This window comes from Canis lupus, chromosome 4 (assembly GCF_048164855.1).
Source record: "Canis lupus baileyi chromosome 4, mCanLup2.hap1, whole genome shotgun sequence".
NCBI lineage: Eukaryota > Metazoa > Chordata > Mammalia > Carnivora > Canidae > Canis > Canis lupus.
In genome coordinates this window covers 53148354-53164763 of record NC_132841.1, presented here as the reverse complement: position 1 = coordinate 53164763, position 16410 = coordinate 53148354, and the positions used below count along the sequence as shown (strand labels likewise).

Here is a 16410-nt window from a genome sequence, read left to right as displayed (position 1 = left end):
GGATGATAGAAACTGTACCTGTCCCATGGGATTGTTTTGAGTAATAAGCTAGTTAATATAGGAAGAGTGCTTGGAATAGTGCCTGCCACATAGTAAGCTCTATAGAACTGTCACTACAATTTTCAGTTTTAACCTTATTATTAGCAATGATTACGTAGTCTTCTATACTTAGAAAACAATTCAGTAAATGTTATTTTTAACCAAAAATGTACTGCATTATTGATGTAATCTTTCCAGAAATGTTTCCCCCTTGTATCATAAGTGTGTCAAGTTAGTAGGAAATGACAATGAAAGTAATGTGCATTAGGTTTCTAGAATAAATTATTTAAAAGCTATAAATAAATTCACCTTTTTCTGTCCATTTATTTTCAAATATAGGCAGATAATGAAGAGTTTCTCCTCCAGCTATGGTTGTCAAACTTTGGCATGCATCAGAACCACCTGGAACTCTTGTTCAAACCCAGATTTCTGGGCCCCACCCCCTGAGTTTCCGGTTCAGCAAGTCTGAGATGGAGCCTGAGAATTTGCATTTCTCAGAAGTTTCCAAGTGATGCTGATGCTGCTGATTCTCAGGACCACGCTTCGAAAACCATTGACCTACCCTATGAGTAGAAAATCAGCACTCTGAGGCTTTCAGCCACCCCTAGGTGGATGAATTACTCCTTTCCTCTTTTCCCTTTCTTCCTCCCATAAACATTCATGGAGCACCTATCATGGGACAGGCACCGGTGATAGGTGCTGGGGATAAAACAAATAAACAAACAACTCTTGCTATCAGTGAGCTTACAGTCTAGGGAGATCTCAGGCAAGTTACTTAATCTAATTTCTGATATCTCAACCAGGAAATGAAGAATTTAATTATTAATTCATTTTAATGTCAATTCTTGAACATTTACTATGCCCCAGGTTCTGTGAAAGGCAAAAATGAAACAAAAACATTTGATTATATGATTTTTTTAGTAAGCAAAGTATATCCATAAATACTAGTTCAGTTGGTCCTTACACCAGCTGTTTGTGCCTGATAAAACATGATTAATACTATTCCACAGATAAGCCAACCAAAATGTAGAGAGGTCACAAGTTTGCCTGAGCTGGAAAGTGGTTGAGTGACTTGAACTTAGTTCCTTGCTCCTCATTTCAGAGTCTTCCATCTATACACCATTTGGAACTAAATTTTCTCCAGGGTACCTTTGTGCTCTTTTAGTAAGTGACTTTGTGATAAATATTGGTTGAACTAAAATGTGATTATTTTTTACCTATTGTTCTAAAGCTGTGGGTAATGCTTTTAGATAAGCATTGGAAACTGACTGAACATTGTTGGTAGTGCAACTCAGCAAACTCAGCAAGTTCTGATTATATCAGAACTCAATAAAACAGATACAATCTGTTGGAGATTAAAAATATGTATAAAATATGAACATATAAAATATATGTAAACATTTTTATATACAATGGGATATATATGTAATAAGAAATACATGTTATATATAACAGGATATGTATGCAGCATGTATGTATATATGTATATATGTATACTATTTTTTAAGGGACATAGAGTCTAGTAGGACAGATAAACAGGATATATAATACTATAGTACAGTGTGGGAAGTGACAGAAGAATGCCTATGGTGCTAGTGAACAACAAAATGAGGATACAAACTCAACCTGGGGAAAGTACCAGGGAAGGTCTTCTAGGGACCTTATGTCTCAGCTGATTTTTGTAAGATGAATGATCAAAAGGGGTAGGAAGCGAGTAATCCTAGCAGAGGGACCCATATAAACTAAGGCTCCAATGTGTAAAACAGCAGGAGGTGTTCAGGAGGTTGTGTGTTCTTTAATGGACCTGAAATGTGATGTGTGGCTATACATGTTTGGAAAATGGGCAAGAGCTTCATGAATCACTCCTGGACATATCCTGTATGTGGTAGGAATGCTACATACCATAAAGGTTCAAAGTTGGGCTCTCAAGTTTAACTATGTGTCCTTGACCCCAGTTCTTATATGTATTAGCTAGTGATCATGAGCAATGTAATCTTCCTGAGCTTTAATTTTCACAGGTGAGAAATGTAGATAATAATGCCTACTTCTATGGTTTGTTCCAAGGGTAAAATGAGGTATTTCATGTATAGCTCTTGGTATGGCATTTATCACAAAATAAGCTCCCAATAATGTTAATATCTGACAATAATGATGATGACAATTATTATTGGAAGAATTCATCATAATTAACTGTGTAGTTGTACATTATATTGTAATTATATTGAAAAGTAAACACTTGGTGATGACTCATGGGGGATTTATTGTCTTAGAGACCATACCAGCTTGGACAAAGGAAACACAAACAAGTTGTTCAGGCACCTTTGCATTTCTCTGCTTATCAATAAAGGTTTACTATTATTAACCTAAATTGGGAGGACAGAGAAATAACTCTGGTTTGACATCAGGTAAGGTGTTGTTCATAATTATTTAGCTTATGCCTTGTTTTATTCATTGTGGTGAACTCAGAGGCAAAGAATGAGTGGGCAGATTTTCCATTTACATCTGAGGAAGGGCAGGCAGCCTTGATTTTGGGTTTCCTGATCCACAGGTACAATGACAACCTTCTTCATTTTCCAGCTGAGACGGCTATGCTCAAGTTCTGTCCTGGAAATTGAGAGGGATAGGGATTGTGAACTTCTGTGTAGGGCGTCTGAATTCTAGGCTTCCTCTTATACAAAGCCCTTCAAAAAGTGCAGGCCATTGGCCAGTAGGTGGTTGTGGGGATGCTGTGCCACCCCTATGGCCTGAGGACATAAGGAGAGGAAGAATGAAGAAATAGGCAAAGCAGCTAGCACCAACAAATGTGGGGAGCAGCTCTCAATCATGTGCACACATTAGAAGGCCTAGTGTTGATAAGAGTGACAGACAGGGACTGAACCAGAGCTCTTGTCTCCATTTCCCCCCATATTCTGATACAGACCAAGGCAGAGAGAGGAAGCTACAAAGATGACAGATAACCAGTCTTCTCACTGACCTCATTGCATAGGGCGGAAAGGTGGATTTTGTGTGGTTTAGAAAAATGAAAACATATGACATTGCTGAAAAATGGAGTATTGAGTCACAGTTTCTACTCATTAAAATAACTTTCACGCAGACTTCAATTCATTGCGAGTATTGGCAAGCATCAACTCACATGCCAAAGAAAACTGTCCTAAGGGTAGCCTTCCCCCACCCTACCGCCCCAACAAAAATGCCTCCTTGTGGGGGTTATTGATCTTCTCACTTCCCTCCTCCATTCTCAGTCCCCAGTGTCCTTGAGTACCCTATGTACTGGGGAGAGTATGCATCAGAGCATCATGTGGGCACTTTTGAAGACTGCTGGCCCTGGTTTATTGTATTTCCTGATGATGGTCAGGGTGCTTTAGCAGGCACTGTATCTTATTCTCTTAACAGCTTTCCAGTTTTGAGAATGTTATCAGCTCTGCTGCCACCCTCACACTCACAGTCTTGGCAAGAAACGGTCAGACCACCCTCTCCACTGGCCCCATCCATGCACCACACCCCTTTCTCCTTGTAAACCTCAAAGGACTCCAAGGAGGGAGCAAGTTGCCACCTGCTGCACTGCCCTCCACCAGTTTGACTGGTTTTTCCTGCTCCAGCAGCCCAGACTTTCTGCTTTTGAGGCCTTTGTGACCCCTGGAGACCTACATGGTTAGCAGCCATAGGACAAAAAAACTCAGGTTTGGCAGGCAAACAGTAAAATTGGTCTTTTCAAGTGATTCTGAGAACCCGAAGAGTGACTTTGTTGTCAAGCCTGTGATTTTCCTTTCTGGTTCCAATGAGTTGGATTTTTGAACTATACTTAGTATTCAGAACTCAAAGTGCTCTTTGTGCTCATTGCTTGAGAACATATTACAAAGTGAACCCTTTCTCTCAGTAAGGGGCAAAGGGTTTTTGAAGAAGCCCTGCTGCTGTCCTTCAGATGGTAATCATATCTGACATACCAACTGGCCATCATCACACCAGGTCCTTAGTACATTTCTGAGCAAGGGAGAGAGAAAAACTATTCTCCTATTCTTAAAAAGAAAGGTGTAAAAATTACCAATTCAATCCAAGCTTTACCTGGATAGAAACTGATTACTATAGAAAATGAGGTAAGACACTCATATCTACTGTAGGATGATACCTAGGATGTGCTAGGGACTCAGTATACATACTTTTGTCTAATCCCCTAACTAGCTAGCTTGGCAGGCTATTTGGCAGGCTGTCATTAATTATCATGGCAGCAACTCCAGGAGAAGAAGCTGCAAGGCCTGTTGAGTTGCCCACTGTCACATATGTCATCTTCTGTTGGTTCAAGCAAGTAATGAAGCCAAACCAGATTCAAGAAGTGGGGACAGAGACTCCACCTCTTGGTAGGAGTTGCTGCAAAAGGGTGTGCAATATAAGGGCTGTGCAGAATTATTGAAGCCATCTTTGCTGCACTCAACTATCACACTGGATCTGGGGAGGAGAAGGTATAATACTGATTAGAACCTAACTCCAAAAATGTGCTATTAAATGAAACAACATTCACAAAATGTTTTGATCTCCTTGGCAGAAAAGTGCAGTGTACAGTCCAAGTATAGGGACAAATATCCATTATAAATAGAGGTAGTTTCTGTTATCACTGTGACCTGTAAAATCAATTAGATAGATTTATTCAGATTTGGAGGATATGTTTGCAATGATTAGACAAAATATGGGCAGTATTTATTTGGCATACATGTGATTCACTGTGAGTAGCTCTGAAGAAGTCATTCTCTAGGGCAGTTGACATTAAACGGAAGCCTGCAGACTGCTGGCTGGGAGAGACATACCAAAGGATTACGATGGTGTGGGCAGAGAAAACAAACTGGTTTCAAAGATGAGCCCTAAATTGAAAGTCAAAGGGTAGATGCATGGCAGGTGTTGATTTGCAACTGAGCTGCTTCTGACATAAGCAAGTCTGAGAAGCAGGCTTCTGGGTAAGCAACAGCCATGATTTATTTATCTAAGGATGGTTAATAATTCTCTAAGCCACACCTGGTAGACATGCTGGTTATGAGGGCCTATTGTTATTTCCCTATCTCTAAAAGCTTTCTGTTACTGATAGTGTGATAAGCAGGGCTTCAATGAGGTTTATTTCTTAACAATGGCCTTAGTGTCCCTGTGTTCTGGAGATAGATTCAGAAAGAAGCCAGGGAATCACTGTAACTGGTAGGGGAGTGATGGAAAATTTTCTGAACTTGGAATATTGTACCCAGGGGAGTAATGGCGATAACATCAGATTGGGATGTAGAAGACCTGGCTTTAATTTTAGCTTGCCATTCACCAGCTCTGTAACCCTAGATGCTTCTCTTTCTTTTAACCCCTACAACAGCTTGGTATCTGTAGTTATCTTTTGGATCTAACCACTATGCAGTTCATCTTTCCTGCCATGATCTAGTCCTTCATCAATTATCTTTCGGATGAAAGTAACCCTTTTCTAGAGTTTATATCTGAACATATCACTCTTCCATGGCTCTCTGTTGTCTCTCTAAGCATCTGAGTTTGGAAAATAACTCTTTTTATGTTCTTTGCAGGTTTATTTCTTGCAACTGTTCTCCTTTTGTGGTGGATTGATTTTAAGAAATGACCTAAATTCTTTCTCCCTATATCCATATGTTTGCAAAAAGGCTGTGTAGTTTCTCCTGTTAAGAGGTAGAGTCTGATTCCTTACCTCTTGACTCTGGGCTGTCCTTGTGACTTGCTTTCACTTACCAAATGCCCTAGAAGTGGCACTGAGTCGATTCTAAGCCTGGCATCAGAGGCTTAGAGTGCTTCTGCTCTTTCTTGTGGAACCCTGCCACTGCCATGTGGACAAGGCCAGGCTAGCCTGCTGGGAGATGAGAGACTACTTGGAGGAGAGCCCAGCTGTGACAGCCAGGGCTATCGGAAACCAGAATACAGCTAGCTAATGTCCAGACATTAGCTGAATGAGCATAGCTGAGGCTAGAAGAATTGCTCAGCTGACCCATAGACTCATGAGCAATAATAATGATGTTATTATTTTAAGCCACTGAGTTTTGGGGTGGTTTGTTACACAGCAATGACTAATTGATACACCCTTAATTCCATCTCTCTGCACTGTGTGCTCCAGTCAGGATAAATCTCTTAGTTTTCTATATATGCCATCTTCATTTTTACTTTTGGTCTTTGCACGGACTGTGTTTTATTCTTCAGCTTGGCTAAAGTCTGTTCAATTTTCATGACTAGCATAGATGGCTCTTCCTCCAGCAAGATTCTCCTAACCTTCATCGAGAGTAGGTTAGTTGTCACTGCCATGTTCTCCCATAGCAGTCTGCCCTTGCCTCCTTCATGGCATTTGTCATACTGTATTTTAATTACCTATATTCTCATCTGACTTCCCACTCTCCTATAAGTTCCTGAAGGCAGGCTTCCATCTTGTTTGAAGGAATATTGTCTATGCTTAGCATAATGTCTAATATATAGTAGGGACAAAATATAACTTTGTCAATGAATAAATGAAGTCGTTCTCTTTTCCTATGTTTTAGTTTCCTTGTTTATAAAGTGTGAGGGGTGGAAAGAATCAGGGATGCAAATAGATTTTGTTTTGTATGTCAACTCTGATTCCTTGGTCTTGAACATCTGCAGTTCTAAACTGAGGATTGTGTGGCTGTGACCAGAGTTATAGGGAAGACAGTCATGATTAATTAGCCACGTCTACCATGGTCAGGAAATAGGAAGTGACAGCAAACCTGCCAAAGACGTGCCAATCTAGGGAAAGATCATTTGTTTCTCTGATTCAGCTACTGCAAATTTGAATCTTGCTCAGCCCAATCATATCTTTATTATATATTGTGTTAATGAAGGGAAAACCAAATGTTAAACTGACTAGATGCTAAAATTAATGTCACTGGCTATGGTAGAGACTAACTGCTCACCAGTCCATGTTTTCTTCTCTCTGGGTTCATTCTAGACTGTGTTTCTACAGCCCCTTGCGTTAAGTGTGGGGTCCATGACTGGTTCCCACAAATGTGATGTAAGCTGAAATGATATAAGTTGCCCCTGGGCTGAGCTGGTTAAGGACAAGGGAGCCTTCTTTGTGCTCTCTTCTTCCCTCTTGACTCACTCCAAGGAGTATCCACTGCAAGGATCTGGGTACCTAAGGGACTGTATCCCACATTGGACTGTGATGGGAATGAGAAGTAAACCTTTATCTGTCAAATCACTGAGATTTTGTGTGTTATCCTAATTTATCTGCCTGCTTTTCTTTTTCTCTTTAAATTTTCATTTTTAAAAAATTAAAAAAAAAATAAAAAAATTTTTAGGTGTGTAGGCATGGAAGAGTTAGATGCCAAATGTTAATGGCATCTATGCAAGTCGATAAAAATTACATTTGATACTTCAGGTGCTCCAGGTAACCCAAAGTAATGACTTTATCAACTGAAATACTTTAGAACTCTGTGCTGTTCTGGTCTCCATTTATTATTGCTCTTTTTACCCTTGGGTCCTTCTCCCATATAAAGTGATCCACCACAGGGACATGATAGAAGCCCCACATGGTGCACCCTTCTCATTCCCTCTTCCCCCATTTTTTGATATCAGTTACCCAACAGACCCTGCAGGTTAAAAAGTTTATTGCTCTTAAAGCTCAAAAAGGTAATGATCTCTCCCCTCAAACTTCCTGCCTTCTACAATGTGATTGCAAAAGTTTCCGCCCTCCTGACAGAAACAGAAAACGCAGATTTAAGATATTCGTGCCTTTCTGTCTGCAGCAGCGTGGGGCCATGAATATGCATACCCAGCAAGACAGCACTGCCTTCTGGTTCAGAGAGACAGGACACAGCTACAAAAAGCAAAGTGGGAGAAGATGACCTTTCCTCTCTCTCTGCCCTGCAGTCTTGGGCATCTGAGTTCCTGGATATCAAGCCCCTGGTAATTATGGTTTCCAGAGCTGACTGCTTTTCTTGCAGTAAAATGTTTTCTCCCTAAGATCTCATCAAAACTTCCTCATCCTGTGGCCCAGCTCTCACCTGGCTTTCTTTTCAGTGCACTAATCTGCTCAATTCTTTTGAACCAGTGTGTTACTAGTCAGGGAAGCGGCTTTTCTCCCATGTAATAAATGAACATTGCTGTAGTAGTCCAGGGGTTGACGTTGCCTAAACTGAATTTTCTCACTGGACATATCAGGCTACTGAGGACAAAAGGAAGGCTCTGCAGCAGACCAGTGCAGGGAGGTTCTTGGGCAAGCATAGCTTCTTGATACTCCTCAAGTCACCCCTTGAAGGTAGCAGTGTGATTTGCTAGTGTGCAAGGCTGCTCCAGCGAGTATGCTGTGATGGCAGAGACTAGAACGTCGAGGACAGAGGGAGCTTTGATGTCATGGACGGCAGGATTTTAACGTGTGCCAGCGTGCACGTGAGGGGGCTGAGTGAGGGTCAGTGGGTGGTAGGGATTTCTGGTAAAAACTGGGCAAGAGGAGGGCACTGGAATGGGGTGGTGATAGAGAGATTTTAGGATGCAACAGGCAAAGAAGAAAATGCAGCAACTTGGATTTTTTCCCTCCCCCTTCATAATTCATTCTTTCTTTTCTTTCATTTTTGTGGGTATTATAGAGTGGGTCTGAAGGTTTGAATTTACCCATGCCTTTGATTTATAGGGACAACCCAAACTACCACCCCCACTTCCACCACTACCAGCCTATAAGGTCGTATTTATTGAGCCCTTACCATGTGCCAGTGGTTCATTTATTGCTTCCTACAACTCTTTGCAGTCTCATTATCGCTATCCTACATTTATAGATGAGAAAGGTGTAGTTAAAAAAAAAAACTTGTGTAAGATTAAAAGCTAGTAAAATGAGGAGACTGAGCCCTGTTCTTAACCACAGCACCTTACTGTTACAAGCACCCCTAAGAGGTAAAGGGGGCAGAAACCTTTGTAGGAACTAGGCCTCCTGTTATTTGCCCTATCTTTTTTATGGAAGGCTAGCGGGAAGCCAAAAGGGTGAGGAAGCCAGGGCTAAGATGTTCAGTTGGAAGTCAGTCTTGCCAGCAAGGATTCCACCAGCATCTTTGGCTGGCCACATTCTCTCTGGGCACATCTTTGCAACCGGTGTCCTCTGGCCCATTTGAGAAAGCAGGCTGCCAGCTTGTATAGGGCAAAGTGCCAGAGGAAGAGAAACATCAAGGTGAAAGCCCTAGAGAATCTGGGGTTGTCATATACCTTGTCAGTCAGGCAGGGTCACCCAGTGGAAGATTCTCCAGCCATTAAGTGGCCCTGGAGGAAGCTGACATGCTGCCCTTGAGAGAGCCAAGGCGATAACAAAAAGACAGGCAGACGTAACTGTACATTTGTGAGCAGAAAATCCATCGTGACAACAGGCTTGCATTTGAGTCACCAAATGGATGCGGCCACCTGGCTGGATCTCGACTGCCACAGCATGTCCAGAGAAATCAGCCGTGGCTCCAGCCCTGGCCGCCAGTGTGAGGGAAGCGCTTCAGTAATCAGATCTTTCAAAATCAATTTAGCTCATGCTCCAAAGTCCTGGCTGTAATTGCCAACAACTTCCTCCCTGGTTTCCTTAACGATTAGATAAAAATGTTGAACTGTTTTAAACCTTTTTTGAGGCCAGGACTCACCTTCAAGTGGAATTTTAAGAGGCACCTGCAAAGAGATTTGACTTGATTTTAGGCTTTGCCTTTCCACGAGTGTGAATAATTAGCCAGACAATCCCAGTACCCAGAGTTTATGTAAAGCGATCCAAAGTGGGAAATATTAAGGAAGTCTGTGCTGAGTGGTGGTGGGTACAAAGATTTCTATCCACCTTCCGTGTTCTATGAAATGGGGATAACAATAATGAACTCTGCTGGGTGGATGGGGGCCAATTAGTCCCAAGTTTGTGAAGCTCAGAGTCTTATTACAGCTTTGCTGCTCCTGGAGAGGAGGCAGGACCTTCCTGTGACTTTGCATGTGAAACTAATTGCCCTGGAAATGTCGGGAATTTGATCTTCCATCAAATCCTCCAGTCCTTCAGATCCCTTGACAATCTTTGGCTATTTGCATCTCAAGGTTAAGGGAAGCTATTGCTTTCTGGATGCTAATCAGTTGTGAAAACTTTTGATCTCCTCTTGAAAACTAAAACTCGAAATTGCCCTATTCTGAGCATGGTAAGAGCAGAGGAGGGGTGCAGATAGGCTGGTTTTATTGTGATGAGCAATGTGTTTAGCGGTTTTTGAGTTTTAATTCTGTTTTCCTGGGGCTCTGTGGGATCCTGGAAAATCACTTATTTCTGAGTATTTTTTCCCCCAAATGTGATCTGAATTTTGTCATATCTCCCTAGGGAGAAATTATCATCACGAAACTCTAGATTATCATAGCTTGTAGATTTAAAAGAAAGAAACTTTGCGAATAGTTTTCCGGGGGGAAAAATATATGCTTATACATATACATGTATACTGTTTTCCTACTGGGCCATTTTAGCCGTACTAGGTACTTTTTATTTTCTTTTATTTTTAAAAATATTTTATGCAAATTCAATTTGCCAACATATAGTATAACACCCATTGCTTATCTCAGCATGTGTTTTAGAGATAAAAATTATCCGAGGCTTCTTAACAGTGGTGCTATTGACATTTTGGATCACATCATTCTTTGCAGTGGGGGGTTGTCCTGGATATTATAGAATGTTTAGCAGCATCCCTGGCCTCAGCCTACTAGATGCCAGTAGCATCCTGTTAAATTGATTAAACAAGGAGGCCATTAGACCGAGGTGGTTCTAAAACCTTACCAGACCTAAGCGAAACCTAAAGCTATAAATGCCTCAAGGTTAAGAAATCAAAACCTAAAAAAAAAAAAAAAAAAAAGAAAAGAAATCAAAACCTAAGGACAACCAGTCACAACAGCCAACTAGTTTCTTCTAAATAAGGCAACTGCTCAAGCTATGGCTAATCAATCCTTGCATTGCTTCCATGTATACTCTAAAAAGTCTTGTCTCTAGAGCTTGTTGGAGGAATGCTTCCAGCCACTTAAAGTTTGGTGCTGCCGATTTTAATAGATTTTTGCTCAAATAAACTCTTAAAAATTTGGTGGCTCAGTGGTTGAGCATCTGCCTTTGGCTCAGGTCGTGATCCTGGGGTCCTGGAATCCAGTGCCACATCCAGCTTCCTGCAGGGAGCCTGCTTCTCCCTCTGCCTATGTCTCTGTCTCTCTGTGTCTCTCATTAATAAATAAATAAAACCTAAAAAAAAAAAACCTCTTAAAAATTTTAATATATCTCAGTTTATCTTTTAACAACTCCCAAGTCATGACAATCAAAAATGCCTCTAGACTTTGCCACATGTTCCTTGGGATAGGATTGCTTAGATTTAGCAAATAAAAATACAGGATGCTTAACAGGATGCTAATTTGAATTTCAGAGAAATAAGGAATACATTTTATTTTATTTTAAAAGATTTTATTTATTTATTTATTTGAGAGAGAGAGCATGAGCAGAGGAGAGGGAGAGGGAAAGTGAGAAGCAGATTCCCTGCTGAGCAAGGAGCCTAGTGCTGGCCCTATTCCAGGACTCTAGGATCATGACCTCAGCAGAAGGCAGACAGTTAACTGACTGAGCCACCTAATCACCCCACAATGAATAAATTTTAGAATGTGTAAATTTAACTGGGTGTACTATATTTAACCTGGCACCTACCTAGAGGACAGACTCTCCCTCAAATTAAGAACCAGTGTTCTAGGGACACCTGGGTGGCTCAGTGGTTGGGTGCCTGCCTTTGGCTCAGGTCGTGATTCTGGGATCTGGGATCCAGTATCAAGTCCCACACTGGGCTTCCTGCAAGAAGCCTGCTTCTCCCCCTGCCTATGTCTCTGCCTCTCAGTCTGTGTCTCTCATGCATAAATAAATAAATCTTTAAAAAACAAAAACAGTGTTCTAGATAAAGATTCACATTTTACCAGTGAATTCACATTATGCTCATCCTTCTCTTATTCCTACCCCACTTTTCTTTCTTCTCCACCTTTCTCTCTAGTTGTGGCCTGTATGAAGAGGATAAAATAAATTACATTGTGGGCCTCACCACAAGTTGTTGCTAGCCTTAGACATGATAGCAAATAGAAACAAATTACTATTATATGGGTAACACTGTGATAAAATAAGAGTCAAGTCCTAAAAAAAGAAAGAGAAAGGAAGAAAGGAAGGAAGGAAGGAAAGAAGGAAGGAAGAAAGGAAGAAAAGAACCAGTTTAGGCAAATAAAAATCATGCTTCTCTAAGCTGAATCCTTGTGTGAGTGGCATAGGACCCAATCAGATAGGCTTTTGAGGAAAGGAAATTGTGCCACCAAGATTTCCATGGACCCTTTGAAAGTCAAGTCTAAAAGTGACTGTGAGTTTTTCTTTTTGCCATTTAATCACCAGATACTTTTTGAGTGATGGCAGCATCAACTAGGTGCTATATGGTGTACAAATAAGGAAAAGATACAGTTCATGCTTGGTAAAGAAGCAGGTTGTCCTTACATAGATACTTGCTGATCACAGGTGGTGTGTTCCCAAGGCCTAATTAAGATGCAGATGATACTCCAAAGAGAAACTAATAACCATGGGCAATGTGGAAGTTGGGAAAGCTTTTTTAGAGTGGGTAAGATGGAAGGATGGGTAGACTTAGGGGTTGACTGGGGCAGGGGCAGGGAGGACAGGGAACAGAGATGGTTGGAGACATGCTACTATATCCTGAGGATCAATGATTTGGTGCTCAGAGCAGACCAAAAATATAGTGATCCTTTAGACTGATTTGTTCAATACTAGTGCAAAGGAGCATGCATGGGGAAGTACAGAGAAGGCAGAAGGCAGCTAGCTTTTATTCTTTTCTTTACTGTCACCAAGGATTTGTTACTACTCTACTCTGCAAAATAAAAATTAATCAGACCACCAGCTTAGAGAACATTTATTGATACTGAGACTGCTCCTTGAGGGGACCCTAGCTCCCCACTCCCACCACAAACAACTTATTTGATATTTCATCCAATTCCATAGAATGTCTTGATGAGACAAGTTCTCCACTTCCTTACATTTGTAACTGTTTTTCAATGCCCCTTAGTAGATTGTTTATTGCCCAACTATTCCGCCTCTTAATCCAGCTCTAAGTCTATCAGGATATTATTGACACAGATGTGATCAAATCACTTATATGTATTATTTATGTGAAAAGGTCTTTACCAGATGCTCAGTGAAGGGCTTCCCTGGTGGTGGCACAAGAGGACACAATGATGCCTTGGAAGGGGCATTCAATTGGGAGGTAGAAAGCTAGTTCTGAGTTTGAGTTTTGCAGCTAACTTGCTGCATGTTTTTGTGGTTGTCATATCCGCACCCTTGGTCTTTTTTATTTTTCTTTCTAAAAATAGAAAGTTGAACTAGAACCAGGGTAGCAAAACAAATTTTACCATAAACACCAATTTTGATTGATTGGAACAGCCTTCTGGAATGCTGCAGAGAGAAAGCTTTTTTAAGTTTAATTTAATTTAATTTTAAATATTTTATTTTTAAGTAATCTCTACACCCAACATGGGGCTTCAACTTACAACCCCAAGATCAAGAGTCACGTGCTCAACCAACTGAGCTAGCAAAGTGCTCCTTGAGAAAGCTTTTTGGACCACATCTGGGCTCTGGAAGAGTGATCAATTAGCAATGTCTGCCATGAGCGCAAAAAAGGGGTGATGGTAGGGGTGCCTCATTTTTACCATTCCATGGTTGAATAGGCACTGAGAAATCTCAAGCAGAGTTCTGAGACAATGTGAATATTGGTTAAACAATCAGAGAGTTTCTGTATTTAGAATTAGAATTATGTGGATTCCCCCCAAATGATAGGTTGTTCAGAACAGAATGGCTATACGGTTGACCTTGAATAACATTATTTGGATACGGTTTGAACTGTGTGGGTTCACTTATATATAGATTTTTTTTATAAATACAGTATGGTGCTGTTAATGTATTTTCCTTATCATTTTCTTAATAATATTTTCTTTTTTCTAGCTTACTTTACCATAAGGGTGTAGTATATAATATATGTAATACATATAACATACAATATATATGTTAATCAATTATTTATGTTATTGGTAAACCTTTATTTAGGTCAAGAGTAGGCTCTTAGTAAAGTGTTCGAGGAGTCCAAAGTTTATGTGGATTTTTGACTGCATAGAGAGGTTGCTTCCTTAATCTAGTGTTTTTAAAGAGTCAACTATAATTCTTTGCTTCATTTAGGACAGCTTTGCTTCTGACTTGTCATCAATAGAATCTACACATGTGTGTTTTTTTAGGAGTGGGGAATCCTTTTACTGATAGAGCCATAGTTAAATGAAATGACTTAGTCCTTCAGCACACATTGACATTTTTTATTATAAAATAAATTGACAAGACCCTAACCAAAACAAAAACCAAACACTAAATAAACTAAATTATAAAGTAAACCACAGGCTGAGTGAAAATACTTGCAAATATTTAACAAAAATGTACTTAAAAGAGAACAACAGGAAAACAAGAAAATGACAATTCCATAAAAGAAAGCAGAGAATATAAACAGGCAACTCAAAGGAGAAATATAAATCCATTAGACATTTGAAATATGAAAGTTCAGTCATTTTTAATTATCTGAAGCAATGCAAAATGAAGCAGGATACTATTTCCCTCTAGCATATTGCTAAGTAATATCCAGTGTTGACAAGGAAACAAGGCAGAAGCAGGTGTGAATTGGCATAACCATTTTGGAGGACAATTTGGACTTATCTTTAAATACATTAAGTGCACATATCCTTTGACCTAGCAATTTCAGTCGTAGGAATTTATCTTAAAAATATACTTGTACAAAGATATGTATACTCAAGGGCATTTGTTGTAGCAATTTTATTTTATTTTATTAAAGTTAGTGTACATATGTATGTTTGTATGTACATAAGAAATAATCTCTACACCCAATGTGAGGTTAGAACTCACAATACTGAGATCAATAGCATGTGCTCTTCCTACTGAGCCAGCCAGGTGCCCTGGTAGCAATTTTAGACAGCAAAAACATAGAATCAACTTAAATATATACAATTAATAAAGGGATGAAGAAATAAAGCATGATATACTATATTATGTGCGTTAGATTATGCTGGGTCAGCTTGGTTCAGCAGGAAATTGTTTCCCAGAGTTCCCTTCTTTGTATGATTCTGTTAGAGTTGCCCAAAAGAGGAGCTTTTGTGAGATTGGGAGGGTTAAAGTGAAGAAGTGACCATTACTCACTATCACCAAATCCCACTCCCAAATTAACACACACACATACACAAACACACACATACTTCTTGTCAGTTAATTCATAGAAAAAGGCCTGAGAGCCCCACACCAAATTGTTATGGTGTTCATTTGGTTTGGGATTTGATAGTGATGATGAGTAGATTTTCCTTTTTACACTTTTTTGTTGTTTAACTTTGTTATAAAGAGCAAATATAAAGGTATGTTTGAGAAAAAAAATAACAAATAAATATTACAACAAATAGAGCAATGGAAATACAAATAGAGTAAAAGAAATGCATATAAAATATATGACATCTGTACTTCAATAATCAAATATCATTTTAAAATATTTTAGTTTGCTTAAATTTCTAGTCTTTTCTCATGCTTTTAAAAACTGCTTTGTTCAATATATACACCATAAAAATAAACTGCACATGTGTAAAGCGTTCAGTTTGATGAGTTTAGATGTATGTCTATCTACACTTGTGAACCATCACCAAAATCAAAGTAGTGAACACATTTATACCTCTCTAAAAAGTTTCTTTACATTTCATAATAATCTCTTCTCTCCCCTACCATATTCCCCAGCAGCCACTGGTCTGCTTTCTTTTGCTGTAGATTATTTTTGCATTTTCCGGAATTACATATAAATGGAATAGAACATGTATATAGTCTTTTTTTCTGATTTCTTATTCAATATAATTATTTTGAGGTTCATCCATGTTGTGTATATTAACAGTTCATTTTTATTGTTGAGGAATATTATAGTATGTGGATTTCTGATTTGTTTCCAATTTGGAGTTATTACAAATAAAGCTGCTATGAACATTCACATACAAGTCTTTGTATGTATATATGCTTTCTTTTCCTTTGAGTATATATCTAGGAGAGGGATAGCTGAATGGTATGGTAGGTAGATATTTGACTTTTTTTTTTTTAAGATTTTATTTATTTATTCACGAGAGACACACAGAGAGAGGCAGAGACATAGGCAGAGGGAGAAGCAGGCTTCATGCAAGGATCCCAGTGTGGGACTCAATCCCGGGACTCTAGGATAATGCCCTGAGCTGAAGACATATGCTCAACTGCTGAGCCACCCAGGCATCCCTAGATATTTGACTTTGAAGAAATTGCCAAACTGTTTG

The 16410-nt window shown here is 39.6% G+C and overlaps 1 long non-coding RNA gene across 5 annotated transcripts in view; it reads left to right on the top strand.

Annotated features, from left to right (window-relative positions):
- LOC140632387 (uncharacterized) overlaps window positions 1-16410 on the top strand; it is a 51040-nt gene that overhangs the window by 23940 nt on the left and 10690 nt on the right. The window lies entirely within an intron of this gene.